Below are 26,166 nucleotides of genomic sequence, written 5' to 3'. Positions count from 1 at the left end.
GCTATTATGAAGCATAGAAATAACAGAATCAGACAATAGGTTGTTAGCAGTATTTCCTTTGAATCTAAATCAAACTTGATTTTAAGTCAGGAAAGTTTAGTTTGATCAACTCCAGAAAACAAATAGAAAAAGACACCAGATCATCTCTTCAATTTCCCTGGAGCTGTGGGACCCAACTGTCACAAAAGGTTGCCTGTAGCTGCAGGGTTGTGCTGTTGGAAAGATTGACCTCCACAGCAGTGGCTGCTGCAGGCAGACCCTTGTTGAGCTCTTTCTGGGCAGCAGCCTGAGCCTGCTCCCCTGGGCCACTGCTCAGGGAAGGGAAGGGAAGGGAAGGGAAGGGAAGGGAAGGGAAGGGAAGGGAAGGGAAGGGAAGGGAAGGGAAGGGAAGCTGAGCGCCCTGCAGCAGAACATGCGGCTTTCACCCATGCAGAGCACAGCTGAGAGGAACCTCTCAGCCCTCTCCCGTGCATGTGAAATAACAGGAAATACAAGGCCAGCAGTGGTGGGAAGTCACGGTACCTGATGGTTGGTGATGAGCAATGATCCTGTTAATGATCCCTAGCTTTGGCAGAATAGCAGCAGTTGTCTCTTTCTACATGTGTATTGTCATCTTTAAAGTACCAGCACCAGTGAACACACACACTTTTATTTAAAATTAAATATTGAAGGGTGGGAGTCTTATCAAAATCACACATTTAAGCTGAGGACAGGAGGTGCGTTTGTGGCAGGAGGAGTGGAATGCCTGCTGTGTCATGCCAGGGCAATAACCCCGGGACAGGGAGTGGATTTCATGCACAGTGTCCCATCTCTATCCTCAGCCTCCACCACCAGAAATGTCCTTATTCCCAAAGCTGAGTTTCCTTTCAAAGCAGTTTGAGCCCACAGATTTCACACTGCAATCAGTTTGCACACAACAGGACTGTTGTCTTAAAGTTTATTAGGATTCCCTTAACATATGATGCCTGTTTTCCCTGGATAATGGATCTGAAAATGTTGATCTGGAACATGCCGTTTTTCAATATTATAGTAAACTTCCTCACATATTTAATATAAGATTTATCTCGCAGTATTTAATGGAATAAAAGCAAGAACATGAATACACGTAATAAAGTGAATTAATACATTCACATAAAGATGAGTGTTCCTGAATAAAGTGTGTATCTATAAAGTTTATTGAAATTGCATGGTAACAATATTTATATTTTATTTTAGCATTCTTTACCTTATAACTCATACAAAACCAAATAAGTTTGGTATTCTTGAGCACACTGTATTCTTAAATTTGAAGTGTTAATGATAGTGACTCTTATTTGCAGTTGGCAAAAATGTTCACAGAATATTTACTGGCAGGCATCCAAAGGTTTCCTGCTCTTTAATAGAAAATCTATACATGCCTGTACTGTACAAATCTGTACTGCTGTTTAAATTATTAAGCAGAGATAAGAGAGTAGATGTAATATATGCACCAATTAGACACAATATTTATCTTTTACAAAGGTACCAGTTAAGAAAAATAATTAATTTTCTTTAATAAATAAGACAACGTCATAACTAAAATAAAATATTTGTGTCCATTCTTAATTCAGACAAGCCTCAGTTAGTACACAGATCCTAATCTTCACTTTTCCCAAGCGTTATTTGTTAAGTGTTACCCTTTTAAAAACAAATTGTTAAAAAGCAAATAAAAACTTCATCATCTGCAGGAAATCTTATCTAAATGAGTTTTGCTTGCTGTAAAAAGTAGAGATTACCATGAATATTTGTGTTGAGGTAGTAAATAAAGTGTAATGTGGATCTTTAAGGGAAATAATTAGGTATCCATCCTCTCAAAATTACATATTTTAGTGTTGATTTATTGGCCACGTTATCATGACATTGATCTATCCAGCAGTCTTGTGATTCAAAATGGTGAAGTGGTGAATATTATAGATTTTTAATGCCTTGATAATAAGTCTGGGGAAAGAAGATGAACTATCTTCATTATCTCAGTAAGAGAAGCTTTCCAGTTTTTACAGCACGCTTCTACCTAGCACTCTGACACAGAGAATAAAAATAAATGTTCAATGTGAGATTCCAGGAATGCCTTGTACAGTTGTATTAATAATTTCATATATCTACTAGCAATACAAAATCTAAAATATTTTAAGATTTTGTTCAGCTTTGCCACAGATGTCTTCAGAGCAGTGATTTACAGGTAGCCTCTGTTCAACTAATGGATCTGTTCCATGTTTGGTTTCCAAGTGCTGAGCTCCTGCTGTTGGTATTTCATATCTATATTATATGCTTTTAAATTTCATTCCCTTTCTGTTATTCCAGTTGTCACAATATCTATTTCTTTCCTGTTTGAGCCTTTAATCCTCTTCTGTGGTAGTAATATCTCTCAGTGTTTGCCTTCTGCAGAATTTCATTAGCATACTTTTTGGTGGCAGTCATTACTGCAAATATTAAATAAGGCAGATTCCGGTATTGATCTTTCAAGAATTACAATCATATCCTCCCCTGAGAAAACAATTCCTCTTCTAGCACAACCAAGGGCTTTTCCTGCTTTAGCATTTTATTCACAACTTTCTCTGCAGAAGCTTCTTTGCAGATTGATCTTATCTGCATTGCTTTCTGCTGATTAAAGCAATGGTTTTAATCAACAGAGATACATTCACTCAACCTTCTTCACCTTTGGTAAACTTAACTTACATTTTGTCCCATTTTCCATTTTTTTTTCCTACTCACATGGATGTTTTTCTTAAAGGAAAAATCTTCTAAATTCTTGAATATTGTTGAGGTCACTCTTGTGTCTTCTGGTTATACATTTTTCCCCTTTCAGAAATCTTGGTGAGAGGTTTGCTTTTCAGCAGTGCTCTGCTACCAGTCAGCAGCTTTATTAAAAATTCTTGCTGCTGGACATGCAATTTAATGTGCCAGTTCTTTCAGAACCCAGGGACAGAGATTATCCTGTCCTTCAAATTTCAGTGCTTTAAGCTCTTTTTTTTTTACCTCACATATAATAATTTCCATTTTGATATCCACATTTACATTTACATGTTACATTTACATGTTACTTTTTTTTTTGTAGATAGTTTTATCTTTAATTTCTTACTAGGATTTCTTTTCATAATAAAGGTCCTTTGATAAATTACAGTTCTATGTGAATTATTAGGGCTTTGCCAAAACAAATTAAAACCCCATAGTTTTAGGATTTGTGCGGGTTTTTTTACAACCAATTTGGTATATAAACTTTACTATGAAAAGAAAGAAACAGTTACACATACATGTATGTTATGCATGTAGTAGTTCTGTGGCAATGTCACTACTATCAGACCATGTACTATTTAGAATCCAAATGCATCTGAAAATAACTTGATTTTTGAAATGGAAATGGCAGAACTGAACAGGAAACACTGCAATTAAATGACTTGCAGGATTAGGGAATTCATTCTGTTGGCAGAGTATTTAATTCAGGAGCCTGCACTGCATCCCTCCAAGCTCCACAGGACAGAGTAAGGTGTTTTGGGAATTACAAAACCTCCAGATGTACAAAGTTTACTTACTCTATACTTAATAACAGGGAAATAAGGAGAAATTTCAAGACTGTGTACCTGGCAGAAAAGGTTTTCCAAAAGAAAAAAAGGTTCCATGTAAACATGAAAGTTGGGAACAGCTTATATGGAAATTTTAGTCAAAATGCTGGGAAGGGAACCACAAGGGTGGTTGACCCCCCTCCACCCAGTTCAGCCCCTCAAACTCACTGGGGACAAGCAGAGCTCCTGCAGTTCATGTTGCAGCTTTGAGGCCTGGGTGCCCTCACTACTGACTGTTCTTTGTGTCTGTCTGCACAATGGAAGCCTGGATGCAACAAATTCTATTTAAAGAACGTGGCACTGCAGCAGCAGCAAACTCTGCCTTGATCTCCCTCACGAGGCCCCTTCCTGCCCTGCAGTGCGGCCGCCATTTTGATGTGCGGAGGTGTGAGGGCAGAGCGCTCTCCCCTCACGGCCTTCAGCTGATCCTCTCTGGCTCCAGGGCTGGTGTGCACCTCAGAGCAAGGTGAGGGACATTTTTATGGCAGTTTTATTGCTCCTGTGCACGTTGGGGTTGCTCAGGGGTCCCTGCACACCTGCCAGCCCAGGTGCCTCAGCAGGACCCTCCCTGCGCCTCAGGAGGGGCTGAGGTGCGAAAAAGAATGTGGTCACCTCAGGCGAAAAATGGAGCCCAGTGCTACTGTGGCTGTGTGTGGCACACCTGGAAGGGAAAAACAGCCCAGAAGAGAGGAAGAAATAGAAAAAGAGACACAAAATATGGAGTAGCTAAAGTGGGCATTGCATTCCTTCCACAAAGGAAGCATGAAGCCATCCTTCAACGAGGTGCTGTGCCGGGGAAGCACAACATGGCCACCCGGCGAGAGGTGCACTGCCACCAGCCTGGCAGATGGTGCAAAGCAGCAGTGCCCAGGAGGAGCAGGCACAGGCTGAGAGGATCCCAGCCCTCAGGGGAAGAAGCCATCGAGGGAAAGGTTAGTTTTTTAACTGGGGTGTTTCTTTCTGGCATTGTGAGGGTTCTTGGCTGCAGCCACCATTATGGCGCCTAGTAGTACCTGGGCAATGGTACGTGGCTGCGGGGGCTCATTTACCACAGCTCAGGGGCAAAAATGAGAGGGGGAGAGGGAACCAGGCTAAACCTGGGTGGTTACATTCTCTCAGAAAATAAGTCTCCTGAAGCCCTCAGCTCCTCAGCTCTTCCTTGGGCAAGGAGATTTCTTCAGCCTCCTTAGTCCTGGCAGAGTTGTTCTGTGCTGTGGTTATAAACTCTTTTGAGGATGAAAGGGCAGGGGCAGGAGGGCAGCAAGGGCTACCAGCCCCTGGCATCTTTAGCCCTGCTCAGGAGTCTGGCACCAGCAGCTTTATCCTTGGCATTGCCAGGTCTGTTCTGTCAGCCAGGGCTCTCCCTGGTAGGAGCTGATGTGCTGCTGCTTGGAGTCTCTGAAAGCTCGAGACAAAATTTCTCTGTGTGGTGGTGAATCTAGATAAAGAATCCATGGAATGGGTTGCAGGGGAGGTGGGTGCTTGTGCTTTCTCAGCAGAGTGCTGTTTCTAGAAATTCAAACTAAACTAGACAGTTCTGTCAAGAAAATGTTATCAGCTCCTGCTAGATTTTATTCCTTTATGCCAGGCTTTTATGCTTTGTTTCTGTCACAGTGGCAGGTGGAATTTTCACAGGGATAAAAGTGTTCTTGGCAAGGAATAATTAGCAGAATATTATGGATTAGGTGGGTGTTCCCTGTGCAAGGACAGAACCAAAGCAAAACTTGTGAGGAGAAAGAGAAGGCTGCAGTGACAACTTTGTCCTATTGTTGGTTGTATTCTCAGTGACCTGTAAAATCAACAGAGCTTTTAGTGTTTATAATGCATCAGGCATAATAATAAAAGAATTGTACATGTGGAGGGAATGGAGTTGGAAGCACTGCTTCAGGAAGTGCAGCCATGTCCAAAAGAAGCTGCTGCTCTGTGCATGCAAGGTCTGTGTACACAGCCCTGGATTGCAGAGTACAGCGCTTGTGCCCCAAGGGCCCTTGGTTTACTGGGTTCTTCAGACAGCTGAAAATCGTCTCATTAATGTCATTATTGATAGCAAAGGAAACGTACTTAAATTGCTTTTCAGAGAGGATAAAATACATAATTAAACATATTTCAGAATTCTTTTTAATTATATGGAGTCTATTTTCTTTATCTTTTACTTGAGCTCCTGAACATCTTTATCTATCTAAGCAGACAATACATTTTTAATTAATAGCCAGTAAAGACCTCAGGATAGGAATAGAATCCTACAAAAAGATTTCTGTTGTGCTTTATTATATGAACAAATCTCCAAAGAAGACTTTTAATGTCCCAGTTTTTCTCTTTGAATATTCTTATTCCTCTGAGTAGAATCCAGCTTGGACAGAGGTTAGTGCACTTGATGCCTGGCTGGGTCATTTTGCTGTCAGGTGTAACTGCACTTGCCTGTGGCATTCTTTCTCTTTGTTGAAAAAATGGAGTATTTTTGACCCCACACATCCCCTTTTCTCTCTGCTGCCAGCAGGCTGTGTGCAGTGTTGGCACAGCCAGAACATTTCCAGAGATTTTCCTGCAGTGGATTCCTCATAAAACTCAGAGCTCATCAAGGCACCCCGGGCTATGGAGCAAAGTGTTGCTGCTGTCCATCCCTTCACTGTTACTGCAGTGATAAATATTCCTTTTGGGGCCACTCTTAACATTGGGAGCTGTGTTCAATGTGGCAGAAGACTGAGTTCATTTGGGCACTTTGCTTTATTTGGGCATTTTGCTGCAGTCAAATGAATTGATTAGAACTTCTCTAATCAATGCAAGGTGCCGTGGCAGGGAGGTTCAAGTCACATCTCATCCATCCTTTCTCCAGAATAAAGAGACAGTAAGATAAATTTATTTACAAATCTCAGTATGCAGCCACCGCTCTGTCTCGATACAGTTAATTTCAAAGAAAATGTTTGTTCTTTCTGCCTTGTTTCCAACGTTTGGAATTTCAGATGTAGTCTATTTCCAAATGCTTGTTTCCAATGTTTGGATTTTCAGACGTAGTCTATTTCCAAATGCCTTGTTATGGTTCATACAGGTTTAATTTTCCTTAGTCCCTGTAACACTCTGGTATAACTTACTTGATAAAACAATTTAGTTCTTTTTGAAGAGAGCTCACATTAAACCTGTTTTGATTGATTCCTACTGCGCGTCCCAGCAGCTCTCAGGGAGGTTTATTCGTCCCTCCTCCCAGTGGGATTCAGCCAGGTTTGCACCGGAGCTCGGATCTGAAAGCTGCGGGACGGTTCCTAACAAAGTCATTCCGCCTTCGCATCAGTAGATGGAGCTCCAAGATAAATCGTTCCAGCCCTGAAGCGTTGCAATCAATTAAACGTAACAGCTGTTAAGAGACCGCAGTAATTACAAGGCTAAATGATATCCTTAAATAATCACTTGGGATTTATACATCTTATTCCTTAAATCTTATCATACATACATGGAGGTTTGTTAGGGAGAAAAATAAATTTAATTCTGTGCCTCTCTGCCAGATCCCTCTGGTGTCTTTCCAAGTGTTTAGAAGACTGAATGATAGCCAAAGTCATGCATGTACTCTTGGCTACAGTGCTTTTTCTTCAGCTGCCTACAGAAATCCAGTTTATAGAAACCTGCTTATGATAATGTGCTTTATTTTTAACCCTCTTAAATTCACTGCATTTCCCCCATATAATATGGACAAGTAGTACTGATTTCTGTGGTTTTCCCACTTTACTCTGCTGGCCCTTAGTATCCCAAATTATAGTCTATACTTAGTGCTATAATAATTGTTCAAAAATCTGACCCTGTACTTCAGGGTAATTCTCATTATAATTAAATTGTCTCTGACTTCTACCATTCACATGTATGCTAATTGTTCCCAGTGTTTAAATGCATCCCTTAAAACTTTGGGAAGAGGAGATTGTTGATAACAGAACTTCCTGATAATAGAAGAAACCTCAACAGTGAGAACTGCCACCTTAAACTGGGGTGTCTATACAGGATGAGGTGTCCAACAGTATTTTTGTTGTGACAGCAGTAAAAGATAAATTGTCAGGGCACAAAAAAAAAAGGTCTTAAAGTTATTATTTAAATTACTGAGCATATGAGAGGAATGACAATTTTTTAAATGAGAATTTGAGCTTTGGTAAAATAATTGTAAGAGAGATGGAAACTAATTAGAACATAGCAAGAAGATTACCATGCAGCTTCTTTCCAGGTAAGTGAAATTAGGAAGAGTTAGGAGGCTGTGAGAATGACACATACATTGGAGATCAATGACAAAGTAAGGATTGACCCTTGTAGGAAACCTGGAACTAAGTCTGAGTTAATGTCCAGTTGTTCACGATGTGGGATGGAAAATGCTGCTGGTGCTGTCTTGTATTTGGCTCTCTGATAACCTCAGGCAGTACCAGTGAAGCCAGGGCTACTCTATATTAATTTATTGAGACTCTGTTTGCATCCTGTTAGTTAATAAAGATGTGTTTGCTTCTGCTGACATGTGAGAAATCCACAGAGGAGCATTAGCCATATTATATATTAATGTAAAATGAAATTAATAGTGATGTGAGCTAATAGGCTGGGCTTTGAACTTTGGCTGCAATAGGGAAGACTTTTTGCTTTTCTTCCCACTCAGAGAGATGGTAAACTTTAGGCAGGTGATGGGAAGATGCTGGCATCCAGCATTGTGAAGCCCAGTCGCAGGAATTGCTGAGATGATGGATCACACCCCCTGGGGACCTGTTTCCATCTTCACTTAAATTCCTTCTGGTGATTTTGCCAAGGCTGCACCTCACTGCAGTTTCCTTTCCTGTTCCCTTGAAGGAATGAAACCCAGCGTGAGAAGAGCAGAATGACAGTGAGAATGATGGGACACAGATTGATTATGAATATTTCTCAGAGAGGTCATTCATTAGAGAGCACAGCTGACAGTGAAAGTTGAGATAATGCTTCTGCCCATGGGAACAATGCCGAGCTGGAGAGGACAGAGCCCCTCACTGAGCTCCCTGCTCCCCCCACACTGCGGTCCTGCCGCAGGTGTCTGCTCTGCTCTGAGTCTCTGCTGCACCATGGCAGTGCTTTAGGGGACCAGCTTCACCCTTCCCCGACCATGGGCCATGCTGCACATGGGGAGCTGGGCATGAGCTGTGTTTGCTAGAGTTTAAGCTGTGTTTGCTAGAGTTTTGCAGTGGAAATTTTTCTCTGAGGTTCTGCCGAGTTCACCTGCTGCGACCTCCTTGCAATATTTATGGAAATGTTTGGCTGAGCTTGTGAGGATCTGTAAATCCCCAAGAGATCTTCATACAGGATTTCCATTGAAGTTAACTTTCACCAAATCCTTGAATATCCAAAAAAAAAAAAAAAAAAAAAAAAAAAAAAAAAAAAAAAGACCTCAAAGGGGAAGGCTTCAAAAAATTAATTGGGTGGGAAAAGCAAAACACCTTCTGCTGTTTGAAAATTCAATTCCATATAACTGTAACCCTTGGTACTCAGAGCAGCAACTTGAATCAGAACTGTGGCTGATTTTTTTAGCGATGTTTTTTACTGCAGCCCAGCTTTGCTACTAAAGCCCATTCTTCCGTTATGCCTTGGAGGAGAGCTGGCTCTGTTGGGAATAACATAAAGCATGTATATTGAATTTCTTTTTTTAAAAAAAGAGGTTAAAATAGCAATAGCAACCTTGTCAAAGAGTACTGGCTGGGGAGCAGCTTGCAGAATCCAGTAGCCTTTGGGCTTGCCTTCAATGGTCCAGTCTCACAGGTGGTTGTCAACCCTTGGAAATTCTGTCAGTGTTGATTGTTATTTTTAATTATCAAGTTAAACACTGTAAGTTAGATGAGAGCTAAGAAGCATGGCTTGTCAGTTAAACTGAGATCTGAAACGCATTAATGGTGAAATTTCCATCTTCTAAAACCCTCTGGGATTTTTTGGAAGAAAGGAAAGGACAGATATGAATATTATGAAGTTTAAGCAGAGAAGTAATAGGATTTTGGTAAGAAATTGCTATGGAACAGAACCTGAGTTCTTAAGCCAGCACAGGTGAGTTCAACTGCAAACTTCCTGATCAGAGCTGGTTCAGTCTCTGTGTACCTGCTGAACAGCACCTTCAGGGAGAAAAGTAGATAGTGAAATGATTTCTATTTAAAACATTTCATTGCTTCAAGTTGAGTCTGATTGCACAAAGTGGAGAAGTAAGCTGAATAAGAATGATACCACAAGCTTCACAGGTGAAAAGGCAATGTAGAATAAATCAGGAGTGTCTGACATTTCCCTTTCCACTTGGCATAAACCAGCAGAGTAGCAAGCTCTCATTATAAGCAGTGCTGTAGGAGAAATTCTCCTGGAAAGATGCTGAATGTTCATTTTTTTCATTGCACCACCTGCCCCAAGGCCAAACCTGTCCAGAATTTTAAACGTGCAGTCCCAGGCAAAAGTGTTAAAACCAAGTAGAACTTATTTAGCTTTTCTTGAGTAGGAACAGGCTGGATATAGACACTGAAGTTTTGCTGTCACATGTTTGTTAACGTGAGTAAAAAATCCAGTGCTGAGCCAAAATCCAGCAGCAGCAGGAGGGAAAAACCAAGGGGAGGAGACCCCTGTGCTACTGAGAGCAGGAAAAAATGACACTATATCCCAAATATCTCCTCCATCCTTTCAGCAGGACCCACAGACACTGAATGCTCTCTGGCCAGAAGGCGAGGGAGGTGAAGAGCAGAAGCACAAAACTGCAAAACAGAACTGCTCCCTCCTTTGTCTTTCTGCCTGGGAATCCTGGAGCCTTCATTTATCATCCTGCAGTACTGAAATCTCTCCCTGGAAAGGTTTCAAGGGAATTAAGGAAGAGCAAAGAAATAAGGAAACAAATCAAGCAACAGAATTCCAGCTCCTCTCATAAATTGCATGCTGGCCTAAGCTTTAGCTGGAATTTCAAGGCAAATGTTAATGGACTGATAAGACTTACAGAGGTTTTTTAAAATGGAAATAGCATTGATAATACAGTGAATGGTTCAGGAAATGATCCACTTTAGACTAAAACTTCAAAGATAGACAGGCAAGGCTCATTTACTGGAGAAACCACCCATGTAAAATAATATGCCTGAAATCTCTCTGACCAAGGAGACAGCTTATTTCAGAGATAGTCATCCAAGACCTCAGCTAGTGGAAATCAGCATAGCTCGACTGATTGAATCCTGTGAAAACATAATTGGGTAGAGAATCCCCTGCACTCCATTTCTTAGAGTGGAGTATGGACGGGTCCAGTTCTTGTGGTGAAGAGGGCAGAAGCTGTAACAAGGAGTAATCTACAGGAGAGACATAATGAAAGAGAAGTCAATTTGTCTGTCAAAGGATTCAAAACAGTTTGGAACAATAAAGAAATGCAATATAGCTGTTCATTTTTGAAAAAAGTGTCATAAAAAGGCTGATCAAAAACTCCATCCAACTTTGCAGTAGAAAAGATTAAGTAAAATGATACCATTTTCAATAGAAAATTGTAGGGAGAAAAAGCAAAAGAGCTCAGCTCTTGCACTGCAGAGTAATTACTAAGAGATACCTACTCAAGCTTTGTTCTGTCAGAGATGGTGATAACACTTACAGAGATACAGCCAGACTGTCTGTTTGGCTAGACAGCATTCATATAAACCACATAATTTAGAAACTACCTCTCCAGATTCCATCTCCAGATAGAAATCTGCTAATGAACCATGATTCAGTTATATTCCTAATCAGGAAAATGTCTTTCAAGCTGTATTCCAACTGGGCAGTGTTTTTCTTCCTACGTCCCAAAGACCAATTAAATACTTTGTATGCAGCTATGCTATAGATAATGAATGTACTGTACAAATTAACTCAATTTTGGTGAGAAAAATAGCTTATGTTCTGCTCATTTCAGTAAAAAGCCAAACTGCTGATTTGTAGGACTCCTGTAAAATGGAGTCCTACATTGAAGGGAGCAGGGATTGTAAGTCTGGGTGGCAGCATGACAGTTCATGGGATTGGGCACTGCAGAAATTGGTGCCTAATCTGATTCTGCAGCATGTCAGTCACAGAACAGCAATACCACAGTCTTAGTGGGCCTCCACCAGAGATGGATTTGGCCCACTTAACTCAGGTCTGGAAAGGATGAAGTCCTATCACTAAAATCTGGAAATAGCTGGGAAGTATAAATTCATCCATTAATAGAAGGCAGGACTTTGTAACCCTCTTCTCTCATCACGTGGGTCTGCTCTACTGCTTTTTTACCAGGTCAGAATTCTGCATTAAAATCTTCACTGCCTGAGTTTAAATTAAATCCTGTCCATCCTGGCAAGGAGAAAATACAGAGGAAATCCTAATGCAGAAATATCCATATAGTTCAGAATCAGGGCAGAATCCAACCTCTGCACCAGACTTCAGACAGAGAACTACTATTTTAATATACAGCCTTTTTGTAGGAAGATCATAAAAAGCTTTCACCATGCTTCTCTCCTGGTATAATCAGGGAAGCCAATTCACTCCAATCAGAGAAGAGTCATCCTAGCAGCATCTTAATGTTAGGATTTAATTGGCATCAGACCATTTATCATCCATGTTTCTCCCCAAAGATAATTTGGTTTCCATATTGGTCCACCAAAGATTAAAACAAAATGTGTTCAAAACCCAGGGGGGGAAAAGCTATTTGTTTGTATCCATGAAAGCCTTTTGTTGCCAGATATTTTGGAGCATCTTATTTTTTAGGCTGTTTCCTGATGGCTTGAATTCTGATTACTTATCCTCAGGAACTCAGTATGATATTAGTTCCACTGATCTTGTTGACTTTGCTTTCATGTGCAGCGGGTAACGCTGGGGGAAAAGCAGAAAGGATGGAGTCATTATAGATTCTGAAAGAAGTAAAAACAAACACCCACCACAGAACACTTGGAAGAACACAGGAGACCCTGCAGCACAGCTCTGCTGTAACAGCCCACTCATCCCCACAAGCTTTATGAGTGGAAAATGTGCTGGCAACAGAGACAAGCCTGTGTGAGAAATGCAGGCTAAGCCTCCAGGTACAGGTAAGTAAGTCAGTGCTTTCCACCAGAAGAAAAGACAAAAGGAAATGCACAGTGCTGGACTGAAAACCCTGACAGATTCCCATTCCCTGATCTGCCCAGTCATGAGGGAGGTGTCACTCCAGGAAAGCATTAGTTTCTGTCCATATCCTCAGCCCATATTTGAGTGTTTTCAATCAGCTGTAGAAGGGACAAGATTTGCAGTGGTTCTTAGATGCTACTAGGTAGATTTAAAATTTTTTCCAAGCTTAGGGAAAGGAGATATTTAGGTCCAAGGAAAGTCAGCAGGATATCTTGAACAGATGGCCCAGGTAGTTTGTGGAGTTTCCCTCACTGGAGATACTCCAGAATGGTCTGGACACAATCCTGTGCCTTGTGCTCTGGGATGACCCTGCTTGAGCAGGAAGGTTGGACCAGATGCCCCACTGTGGTCCCTTCCAACCTGGCCCATTCTGTGTTTCTGTGATTCTGTGACTCTGTGACTTTCCTGTTTGGAGAAGCATGACACTGGATGTGGATCTCTGTGCTATGAAATGATTTAGAAAATCTCATCCTTGTTTTGTTTAGCTCATGCTGCCAAAACCCTTGTTCTAAACACTGCAGCTCCCAGGCTGGACTCAGAAAATCTAAGTTAATAGAAGTTGATTAGGAAAGGGGCCATCAGGAAATAGAAAGCAGGAACACTCCCTCCTAGTCTCCCACCCCTCTTACCAAATCCATGTGGAGCAGGCCACATACTTACCTACACATCTTCCCAAATGTGAGTTTAAGGCACAAGGAGAGACCTCACCTGGAGATGTTTGGGATTCTGCTCCTTGTTATGCCCTATAAGGTGTAGCAAATATGATCTTTTACAACTGTGAACTCAGCATTAAAACTCTTCTTCTTTCCTGAAGAATCCAGGAACTTCTTGGTATGAGAAGGTTCCTTTTTTTTTTTTTTAACAAATTGAGGCTGCTTTGTATTGCAAAGGAAAATCTGTTTTTTGTGGTCTCTTCTTCAGCTTCTTACATGGTAGAATGCTTAGGTAGAAAGAAAGAGGGAGAAAGGGAGCTCTGGTGCTCAGGGAAGAGGATTTTGATGACATTGATTTTGCAGATCCTCATGGTATCAATCAGAGGAAATGCAAATATTTTACAGCAAAAGTGTGGCATATAAAACAAACCTATCAGGGGAACCAAAGGTGAGCAATCCAGCAGTTATTAGGCAGTTTCCCTATGCAGTGCTAAAAAGCCAAGGCACTACCACTGAAAAAGCAGCCAGGGAATTCAGAGGGAAAACATGCACCCAAATCTATGCATATTTCAGCTGGTGGAACTGGAATATCTTATTCACAGCACATACCAGTTATTGCTATTTTACACCTCTCCAAACTACATTAGTGTTTGCATTGAGGCATTTGCACATTGATAGCTTTGCACTGAGGTCTTCTCAAAGCTGTGTTTCCCCAAAATCTCATTTTGCCAAGGAGGGACCTGCTGAGCTGTGCTCATACACAGCTCTGCACACTCAGATGCTGACATTTGAGTGACCCATTGATGATCTGATTGGCTAAGTGCCATGGGAAGAGATTGAGTGCCCATTTGATAGAACCAGGAGATGAAAACAGGTGTTCAGGCTTTGATCCTTCTATTTGACAGCTGGACCCATATCCTTCAAAATCTCTATTAAATTGGCATCTCCCAGGGAAGCAAAAAGCCCAGAAAGACAAGGGCAGAACTTCACATGAGAGGAGAAAGCTGAAGCAAAGAATAAAATATTTTGCCTGGATGACAGAAAGATGCAGAATAATTGGATTTGAATTCAGGATGGCACTCTGACTCAGGACTGAATGATCAGGTATTTTGGGGGTTTTCCATCCCAGCCTGTCTAAAGGGCTGAAGCAGGTGGGCAGGTGGATACTCATCTCTACCATTGCAGCTGTGAGGGAAAAAACTGAATTTGAGTTGCCTTGTATTTAGAAACCCTCCTTTATCTGGCAGGGCTCCTCTGCTGAATCTAACAGGAATAATTTTATTTCCTCTGAGACACGATTTAAGGCTCCTGCAGTATTAAAAACAGCTGTGCAATGTAAAAAAGGGAAGGGACTGTACAAAATGAAAGGAAAAGGCAGGGTTAGTGAAAATAAAGCTGAATGGGACAATAGTGAGGTATATAAAGAAATGCAAGCATGACTCTTGCTAAGGCTTCAATCCAGAGCTTATTAATTCGTACAGATGTTTTCCCTTTTATTTAGTGGTCTTTTAAAACCCCATATTGTGGGTTAGGATCAATAGAAATTTCTTTTTTTTACCAGTTTTCCAATGTATAAATCCTACTGGTACCTGGAATTAGAAATGGAAGATGTAATAGTGTTGATCCCCTCCCAGAGAAGAGAAATGAGCTGCACCATTGTGGAGAGCCCATCAGTCTACTCAAGGCAATTTGTAATGAGATTTTGTGTGGTGTCAGCAGAGCTGCATCTCAGGGAATGGAAGGACAGAGCAAATTATTGAGGCAGACAGGCAAAATTTGCTTGAAAAAGTAACTATGCAGTTAGAATTTGTTATATGGCAGCTACCGAGGACTGAAAAAATCTGGTAGAGTACTGATAAATGGCTAAAATGAGGATTTTTTGATGAGCACTATGAGATTCCCCTATCCTCTGCCTTATCCCATGTACAGATCATTCCATCTTCCTGTGAAAGGTCCACAGGGAAAAAATCCACAGATCCAGAAACTTTCCCAAGAAAGGACTCATGAACTTGTATGGAGAAGCTTTGTAATTTAAGATATTCGGCAAAAACAGGAGATGCTTTCCTACCATTACCCAAAACAGCTTCTGTAGAAGGAGCTGTTGAAGACAAATGTTATGCTTGGAGAAATACTTTTATCAAAGTTATTAGTCAATTTTTAGGTTCTTGTGAAAGTAATAAATAGCTTTTAGCTGCAAATGTGCAACTAGGGGACTGTACTGTGGCAGTCCTCTGCAAAACAAAGCAATAAACACAAACCAAAAAATACAAAACAAAAAATTTCAATGCTTCAATGTATAGCAACTCCTAAAGGGTCCTGTCACAGTGGTTCCAGTCAGCCAGGGATTGCAAAACACCAGAGCTCCACTCCCACATTTCATGTTTCTCTGCTGTGGCACAGCAGCAGTCTTGGGGCAGAGCCATCCTGGGGCATCCGTGGCTCTGGCAATGAGAGGAGACATTGAGTGACAGGGAGGCAGTGGCTGCAGAAGTCCCCAGCTTGGCTTTCCTCATCCCTTGGGAAATATCCACTCTTACTGTAAGAGTGAACTTGTTGGACTGCAGTTCCTAGTACCAGCCTCTGCTCACCAGCCTTTCTTTAAAATAAAGTAAAAATGACAGGCAGTCAGCCTAGCTCTGTATTAAAAATTAGTACGGCTGAAGAAGTTATGCTTTCTGTAAATAAAATGGAAAGATCTTGACTATGTTTTTTGCCACCTAATCAGCTTGATGTCCTTTATTAAGTTCTTTGTGTAGAATATAAAGAAAGAGAGAGAAGAATTTAAAAAGCATTCCAATTGTGATACAATGATAAGCTGATATATCAGTCCACAAGGAGCAGAACCACAGAGTGCAGAGCTGTGTATGCTACAGTGCAGCTGAAATTACATTATTAAAGAGTAGATTTGGCTTTGTTCTGCACAGCAGAGCCTGAAACAGTAAAAAAATGTATGCAATCATTCTCTATTTTAGGTAAGCATTAAACATTCTGATGTGAATTCTAACAAGCAGTATCCCGTGAAAGAGAGAGATCCTTCAACAGTGTGGGGTCTGGGGAAGGGAGACTTAACAGACAGTTCATAAGTCATGGCAAGGGCACAAGTGGCTTACAGTTCATCCAGCTTTAGATTCAGTGCCCCTCTCTGCTGATTTCTGGTGTGAGCTTCAAAAAGCTGTGACAGGTGACTCTGAGAAACCCTTCTCTAGCTGTCTGTGGTAATTCCTGCTGGAGGTGCTCACAGTTACTCCTCCCTGCCTCATCTGGGAATGCTGAACTCTCAGAGGTGGGAGCAGTCACGGTGCCCTCATGCTTCGCTTCCCACGGCAGGCGCCGATCTCAGCAGGAGCTCGATGTGTCACCGAGAGTGACAGTGACACCCAGAGCCACCAGCCCGGCTGGGCGTGTGCGGGAACGGGCTGACCTTGTTTCATCCCGAGGCAGGGGTGATACTCACTGCTTATCTTAAATGTAGCTGATACAGATCAGAGGCAAGTGGTACACGAACTTACTTCCATTTGGAGAGAAGCCTTGAATTTTTCCTTCTCAGGAGAATCATGTTTAACAAAATACAAACTTCTCAATCATATGTGTAACCAGCTGCTGCAAAAACTGCCACGACTTCAGTTTCCAGCAAAAAGAGAAGAGCCTGCTTTTACAGATACAGGCTTCCAAGCACAGGCATTTGTAGGGACTCTGTGCCCCCTCCTGCATTTTGCATCCCGTTTTTACTGCTTTATCTTGGATTTGGACTGACAGTATTGATGCCTCAAACCTGAGGCATCCATATCACTGGAATGGTCTGGGGACAGCATGCCTAAGTGCAGTTTTTTACCTGCAAGACCACCATGTCAGCACAGCATTTGCAAATGTTAGTGCCACAGGAATGCCTTGGAAAGGACTCATCAGTATGCATGCAGTAGCTGCTGAGCACAAATATGTATGAAATTCTGATCATTGGTATTGAAATGGTGATCCTGAATATAAATTAGGAGGCTTCTAAATGCATCAAATTTAAGTTAAATGAGAGCTAAGTAAATACTGCATTTTAAAATTATAGTTGTCTTCCATTTAAAAAACGAAATCTGATGTTAGTTGGTTTTCAGATGTGCTAAAGCCCTTTAGGAATGTAAAAAACACATTATTAACAGAGACATTTAAATTTGAAAAATAATTGCCTAAGCATAAGCAAGACTTTTATCATGCATGTGAAGCTTTTAAATCTTTAGATCTTGTTGAGATATGGCAGATAGGTTATAAAAATGCTTATCTATGCAATACTTTTTTGCTCACAGAATAAATTCTGAAGTAAATTGATTATCCTAAACAAATAAAAAAACCCGAAACAGAGAGAATTCACTGCATCTTGTTCAGCTACCACTTGTGAGGGCTTTGTCTTCACAGCTTGCTTGCTATGGCAGCTCTCTGAAAACCATTAAACACTGGACATTTTCATCTTCCCCAGCATTAAAGAAGAGAGAATTCCCATCATCAGGGATATAGAAAAACCACCATCAATTTTTTCTCAATTCCCTTTGCAGAGGAGCTGAAATGCACTTTCCCTTTGCATTGTCAGCTGCAATCCTGGGAGCAGCTCTTCATACAGTCAACAGACAACCCCACATAGGGAAGACACCGGTAACTTTTTTGTTTTGCTTTATCAATCCTGATCTAGCAAACCTCTTTAATTAACTACCTCTGCAACAGAAGTTTTTAATTCAACCAGTGAGAAACACACAGTGTGTTAGTACTGCATATGTTCAAATCACCGTGATGTAAATATTTGATTAGCTTTCCATCCATCTTAAGCCAGTCTATGCTTAACATATCAAATAACTGTGGAAAAGGAGAATGCAATGAATAGTAAAAGAAATAATGGGAAAGGATGTCTAAAATTCAGAAGTGGCTGGGAGTAGAAATTCAGAAGGCAGTTCTTTACTCCTAGAGTATCATCTCAGTCTCTCCAATAAGAAAGGTGCAAAATCTATCTGTGCAATTGAGCACTATCTTTGTGTATCAACAAAAGGGGATTTGGGATGACAGTCAAAGATACATAAGAGGGCACTGCCTTCACTCTTCTCCACAGTTCAGAAAAAATTGTCATGTCCAAATTGTGGGTAGACAGTTGCAAGGCATTGAATGATTGTTTCTAAAGATTATATCTATACAACTAGATTTCTGAGCCAACCAAAATAAGAAGCTTTCTTTTGTTGTATTTCACAGTTAAATGCTAAAATGAGGGTACTGCTGGAGGTACCAGAATACAAAACACCCATTGCTTAGTGTGCAGTACAGGCATGTGGCAGCACACGTGAACACCAAACAATATGCTCAGACCCCAAAGAGTTTGCAGGAAGTCATAGGAAACAGAGAGAAAGTCAGAGGTGACAGCAATAATGTGCAGTGTAAGAGGAAAGTGGAACCAGTGCAGCATGACAATGCATTCACTCCCCCTTGTCCCAGGATGGACTATGGAATACAGCTGAAAGCAGGGAGGATTGTCTTCAGCAGATCCAGGGGCTGTATCTGGGATTGTCAAGATAACTACAGCTGTTGGTTTGTTGGTGCTTGTGTTCCCATCCTGAACTTCTGTGGATGCTCACTCAACACCCTTTGTGATTATGGAATGAGGAAATGCTGGAAAGCAAAGGTCATTTTTGGAGGATCCCAGCTTGTACACAACCCATGAGGTACAGCAGCAGGTCAGAGTGCTCATGCCTAACAAACTTCAAGTTAAGCAACACTATAAAGATCTGAAGTAGCCTCACTTGCAGTTCCACCACAAAGGCAGTGGCTCTATTTCACAGATCATCTTGTATCAATGCTTTTTTGGAGACTGAGCCAATACTGCTGCTTGTTAAATCCTCAGTCTCAGGTAAAGTATTATTTGAAGTCTGGTTCATGCCAGTAGCAAAAGTCTCTGTCGTGAAACTGAATACTTTTAAAAGTTCACATCATTTGAAAAGGACTTTTATTTGGAAATATCACTATATATAACAATCTTGATTGAAAGACAGAGCTACACATAAATATACAGCAGAACACCAGGTAAGGCAGGTGTATCAGCTTATGGAAAACTTGCTTTTTGTGCTTTGCAGTGCTTTTTGTGCTTTGCAGTGCTCTCAGACCACCTCTAATATTCCACAACTTTTGCAATCACATAATTTCATTCATTTCAGTGGAGTTTCTCCACTTACACTGATGAAATAAGGAGGAGAGTGCAGTGCCATATTTGTACTGGGAGTCCGGGCAGGATCACAGTGTGTCACTTGCTGTGGTGGGCATAAAATGAAGATGATTGAATGAAAATGAAAATGAAAATGAAAATGAAAATGAAAATGAAAATGAAAATGAAGTCAGGCCAAAGAAACCATCTCCAATATCAGTCTGAAACCCAAGGATTTAACAAGCAGCAATTAAAAACCTGTCTTCGATATAAGAATCTACAAGTCAATGGCATTCAGTTCTGTTGCTGATTATCTGTTTTTTGTGATATTTAATTTCCCAATATTTCATGGCAATATATTTCCTCTTTCTAGCTGGAGTATGTGATTAGAAGTAAAATCGGGAGCCTTTCAAAAGGTGAATTATTTGGAGTGGCTGAAAATCATCCCTCTAAGAGACAAGTACTTACAAGCACAAATCCTACTGAAAATTAGGAGACATTGCAGACACTTTGTGCTAGCCCTAGGAGGGGATCCAATAGGTGTTTTTATGGGCTCTTTAATGATGATAATATTTATACAATCAGTAAGCATTTTTAAGAAGAGAAGGCTTGGAAAAACTAACAACACTTCAGTGGAATGGCATTTCCACCTGCAACTGTCACAGTTAATGTTTTATTGATAAGATGCAGGTCTTGCTGACTACCATACATATCCTTCACTTCATTTCCTTTGCAGGCAGCAAGAATCCATCATTCACATTTTTCTCTTGGCCTACATCTGTCTAAGACAGTATTCTCAGTATATAGTACTGGAACAATATCATATCTCATATTACTAAGTTGATGTTATATGCCTGATGCTGTTGTTTAAGCCCTCTCAGTGGGCAAAAGGGCTTCACAAAATTTTGGAGGTGCGTGAATATCTGAGACTCTCGATTTCGGAAAGAAAAACTGCTGATCATCTGCAAAAGCAGTCAATTATTTTTTACCTTTCTCTCTTCTCACCCACAGTGCAAAAGTAAAGATGTAGACACAATGAACAATGATAAAGGTGTCAGAAATGTTCATGTACAAAGCAAAATCACACTTCTTTCCAAAGCTGCTAGGATGGAAATCTAAAAACCAGTGACAGAGTGGGTTCAACATCTCCGGTGAGGCAGTGTCTGTTCACTGACAGCAAACTTCACTCTGTGCAAAGACCTGTGCACTATTCCACATCCCTTCAGTGCAGTATCAGCCCTCTCAGTGGGAAAAATGAGTTCTTCAGTTCACCTACCTTCATTCTAATTTCTAATTCACTGACACAACTCACTGGTCACAGTCATCTCTTGTTTCTGTCTAGGCATCAGAACTACTCCTTACTCATATGACACCCCTCTTAACTGAATACTTTTCACATAATTGTAGAAAATAACTTGTATTTTTGGTAAGAGCATAAAGAGAAGCTTGACTGGAGGTACAACATGGAAAATTGGGAAGGGAGGCCTAAACTTCTGCCCCTGATGGATAATTTGATAAAACTGCACAGATGGTTTTTGTATGGGTATCTCTGTCACTCTAAAAGAAAACTGACAGTGACAAATATACAGACTCATATTTTGGTTTTTCTTTAATTCATGTAAATTATAAAGTTACTAACGTGTACTTTAATAACATATCCTGTATCTCACACCTATTTTTGAGAATGTTAAAACAAGAATGGACTTTGTGATGCATAAAACCATCAGCAGAAACAGTTCAGTAGAACAAAGCAATGATTACTACATGATTACTACAATGTACAAACATGAAAACATGTTTGAGGACATCCCTTAAACACAGCAAGGAATGATATGAATTGAGTTTCTCATGTCACTGAAGTCTCCTGTTGCAAAAGTGCCATCATTCAAAGCAAAGCTGGAAAATGCCTTCTGGCAGAGTGGAATCCCTCGAGAGCATGGGGATAGATCACCCCCAGCCAGTGGAGGACAGCAGAGAGACCTGTCTGTGCCCATTCTGGTCACAACTGTTTCCTTATTAGCCAGCAGCTCCAAAACTCTTGCTATTTTCATTAGATCTGCTTCTGCTGTACATTCTGTCTTCAGTCACGTGTGTCATTTTAACTCCATGGTTGAGAAGTAGATCTGGTGTCTCTGCTCATTGCTTCAGAGTGCAGTTGCTGAGGTCTTGCCTGGTCGTTGTTCTGTTTTCTCCAGTGCTGGCTTCATTCAAGAATGTGTGAGCATGTATGTGTAGGAAAGAGATCAAGAGGGCAGATAGGGATGAGGAAGAGAATAAACTAACAAGCATTAGCCCTTTCTTTAAATTATTTTCTCAAAAATGCCTGGATATCTTCTCTTTTTTTCATCTTTCATTTTTCCCAGAGTTTTTATCTATCCTGCTTTACAAGTAGGGGAATCTTATCTTCCCCTTCAGAGAGACAGAAAAATTGAGACAAACACAGTTATACCAGAAGTTATTATGTAATTTCTCTGTTTGTTTGGTTGTTTTTTTTTAATATTCACAAAAGATATTCCCTCCTCTAATTAATGGTATTTAACATTTTTACATTAAAAATAGCTTTTTTTAATATTGGCCCTAAAGTGTAATTCTTTAAGGTGCAGGGACTGAGTCATTTACAAAAAATGCATTTAGGTAAACTCCAAGTCAAGATTCAATAGGTTAATGCCATCTGAGAGCACATTTGAAAAAGATAATTAGCTGTCCTTGCTCCTAGATTTCTGTTTGAATCTGTATATTCTGATCTTTGGAGGTTCTAGGAAAGTTTAGCTACAAGTTTTGTTTTTCTGTTGCAGCAGGAACTTAGCACAAGTAATATTTTAAAGCGGGTCAATAAAACTTTGATCTCAAATCTAGCCTGACATGCAGCACCTTGAAGAGGATCTGATTTACAGACAGTGCAGGCTCAGCACTTTCGAAGGCAAAGTCCCCCCTCTTGTCTTTCAAGCTGAATGTTCAAAAAGAGAAGCATCCCAAAACATCAGACACATTTTGGAAGTCAAAGTGAATCTTTGCTATGGCATATTTGGTGTCACTGACTGATTTCCTTTTTTCTCTGCTTTTGCAGGGATTAAGATGCAGAGATTACAAAGTCTTTCTTGTAGCCCCTGTATGAGCAATAGGAGGCCGTATAAAAAAACCTCTCATGTTTATGTTCATTATTTTCAAGAGTTCCAGCTATTTATGTGTCTGTAAATAACCATTTAGCAGCAGTAGGAGTTCTCCATGGAGCAAGTCTGTTCCATTACACTGAAGCACCAGCCTGAAGGATGATGCCTGATCAAACTGTCATCTGCATCTTTCAGACTTCACACCTGCTTGGAGTCAAGACAGTTTTCCATTCATAGGCTCTCTCCCTTCATCACGCTGGCCAAGGCGATTCTTAATAGTAGCACTGAGCTGCAACAGCAGGTAATTCAGACTTGTACAGAAAGGAGCAGCTTCCACTGATGCAGATGCAGGCAAAACAACACAGTTCTTACACTGAAACCTTTTCACTGCTAATACAGCCCCAAAGACAGAGCCTGACTTCCTGCCATAATATGCATTTATTCATTCCTTTATCACCACAGAGCAAAAGTGGTTTTCACCTGTCACAGAACTCCTGGAACTCGTCTCCATGTGCCAGTGGCAGAAGGGTTTCTTTGAAAGTCTCACAGGAGAGCCATTTGCATGCAGCACGTCGTGGACATGTTCCAAATGCTGCTGCACCACAGGCATACCAATGCACAGGGCTCATAAAATAGGGTTTGTCGTGGCTAGTCCTTGAGAGGTGGCATATTGGGAAGAGAAAAATAAAGGTATTAAGTGAGACTGTAGCCATTCTTCCCTTAAGAGAAGCGTGTCATCTGCCCGCCATTGGCAGTGTGAGCCCGTGCCAGCTGACAGAGAGTATCTGAAGGGACAAGTGGGAGTGTACATGGACTAAGGGATTGATATGGAGTGACTCCAAAATTTGCATATATAATTTCTAAGGCCCTTTATTCAGGGGATGCAGATGCACATATCAGGGCATTTATAGCTTGGTTTATGTCTAGTAAATAAAGAAGTGGCAACTGGGCAAAAAAAGAAAAAGGTCTTTTGCGACACAGAAAGCACTTGCACAACTGTGTTACAGGATCCATACAAATGCAGGGATTAATGGACAGAAAGGCACAGAGTTGAAGAGTGTACTGTACATTTTCAGCATCTTGCTTTTTGGCTATCACAGATCCTGTAGCTGGCAGAAATAACCAACAGTGCAATTCATCATTTTCCTGTATGGTAGGTCCTTTGCATTTATCTTCTTTCACTGATGTGATATATAAAACTTGGTGATTTCTGGGTATTTTATTTTCTAGTCAATAAAATATGCTTCCTGTAGTCTCATGGCATGTTCAACTTGCAAAAAATGATTAAAACACCAAGAACTGACATAACTGTTTAACACAGAATTTCCCAGACAGGAATAAGAGGAAATGCTAGTGTTCTGACCACCTATTTAACTGGCATAAACATATTTTGCATATTTCAAACATATTTTTAATATTTTGAATTGTCTATCCCCTGCCTATTTGAGCACTAATTCATGGAATTGCAATAGTGGTTCTGCTATAGGAATAAAGACTCCAAGACTGAAAACAAGACACTGTTACCTCTTCATCATAAGAGAAAAGATACACACACTGGTTCAGGCTGGAGCTCTGAGGCAGGAATTTCTTGTAGAATGTGCTTCAACTCAGGGGACCAAAAATGGTAGTTTAAAACCCTCTTATCAGGAAGCTTAAATTTGCCATACATGGAGCCACATTCCTCCATCAAACAGAGCTACTCAGGCTGGAAATGTTGAATAACTTCATTAGCGATTCACTGAGGTATTAGAAAATATGATTGTTAAATTTGCAGATTAACACCAGGATTGAAGGGCTGCAAGCATTTTGGAGGGTAGGCTCAGTATTCAAAGCTGTGTTTATAAATTAGAGAAATAATCAGAAAAAAACGTGAAGACAACTTGATAAGAACAAGGAGTGCACAGGTAGGAACCATGGCTGCAGCAGCAGAGCTGAGTGAGAGAGTTCTGCAGGCAGGAGTGCAGAGAACTTCAGCACATCCTGAGCTGCTCTTCAGGCACCAGCGCTGTGCTATTGTGCAAGCAACAAACAGCACTCGAGCTGTCCAGTCTGAAGCCCTGCAGGTGAGGTGTACAAATGCCCCAGGCCTCCCTCTCCTCTGCTGGAATGGTCTGACCCACCTGGCACGTTGCACTTTAGGAACACTTGGATCAATTAGTCCTCAATGATGGTAGCCAGAAGGATCACAGATCTAAATAATCATGGCTTTGAGGAAAAACTGAATAAATTGAAATGGTCCAAGGATGTCAGGGCTGATGGGGGTGGGGAGGAGAGAAAACAAATTGCCATGGAGTAAAAAGAATCTTCTTCCTTATATCTGTATTCTGTCAGTAGTATTCTGTTATCATTGGACTTCTAAGGAAATAGCTCTAGACAGCAGCATTTAGCTTTCTTTGCTTGTCTGCAGTATAAAAATATTTACATTAGTTTCTTTACTAAATAGATAGGAGGATGTCAAATAAGTCTCATTTTTCTAGGCCAGTTTGACAGAGAGAATTAATACATTGCTGCTTATTGTTATGCAGTATGGTTTTAGAGTTGAAATTCAGTGAAAATGACTGACTTTGTGGTGGAAATATCAAAGTTGGAATTAGTTTGTATTTAGCTGCCTCTAGTAAAAGAAGTTTCCCATACTTACTTTCAAGTATCTAACTCAGCACAGACAGGAAAGTTATGAATGTTGTTAGTATGTGGCCTGTTAGCATTTCACATTTATTTTAATTGTTTATTTTATGGTATTTCTTAGATCATTCTGGAATCCACACCCATTAGGGCATTAGTGATTTTCCTTTTCCTTCTCTTGTCACTCACTTTCCATTTAAGTTTCCATCTCTTTATCTGATGAGCACTGCATTTATGTCCAGATACATAGAATTGTCTACACAGAGACAGTGCCCTTCATTTATAAACTGGCTGTTTATTTTCAAGGTTATTTATTAGGGGCATAGCTAACATTTCTAGTTAGGATATTTTATTAAGAGCTGAGTCAAAGTTTTAAGCTTCAGCCAGCTAGGAATGGATAATACCTTGCAGGGCACCTCCAGTAATTATAGCAATTTCCTTAGAATAACATGCTCTTCCATGAAGTGCATCTGTAATTATTTATCTCATTATTGGGATAATCTGCTTTTATCAGCATGACCATGTGAAAATGCATTTCAACATACAGATACAATGTTAATGCCGTGTGTGTGTTTTTATGGCTTTTTCAGCTTTTGAAGTATTATTGTGTTTAGAATGGATCTGTGCAGCAAAAATACTAAAATAATTTCCTGTCACTGTCCTAGGACTAGTATGTGTATCATCATTACAGGTGCACCCAGCTTCACTAAACTGCTTTGCCTTGGTATCTTTCATGCTGCATTTACACAATGGTTATTTTCCCCAATGTTCTTTTTAGAAAAATTATTCTTTTCTTATTTTGATTTGGTCTGAATCTTTCCCTTTGTTAGTCATTCATTTTATTCACTAACCTAATATTGTTCAAGTACAAAATTAATCTAGATCTTGACACTGGACTCAGCCTTCCTGTAGCTCAGTGAGGTTTGGAAATTTTACAGGAGCAATTA

This window comes from Agelaius phoeniceus, chromosome 8, assembly GCF_051311805.1.
Source record: "Agelaius phoeniceus isolate bAgePho1 chromosome 8, bAgePho1.hap1, whole genome shotgun sequence".
Lineage (NCBI taxonomy): Eukaryota > Metazoa > Chordata > Aves > Passeriformes > Icteridae > Agelaius > Agelaius phoeniceus.
This window is presented reverse-complemented; position numbering follows the sequence as displayed.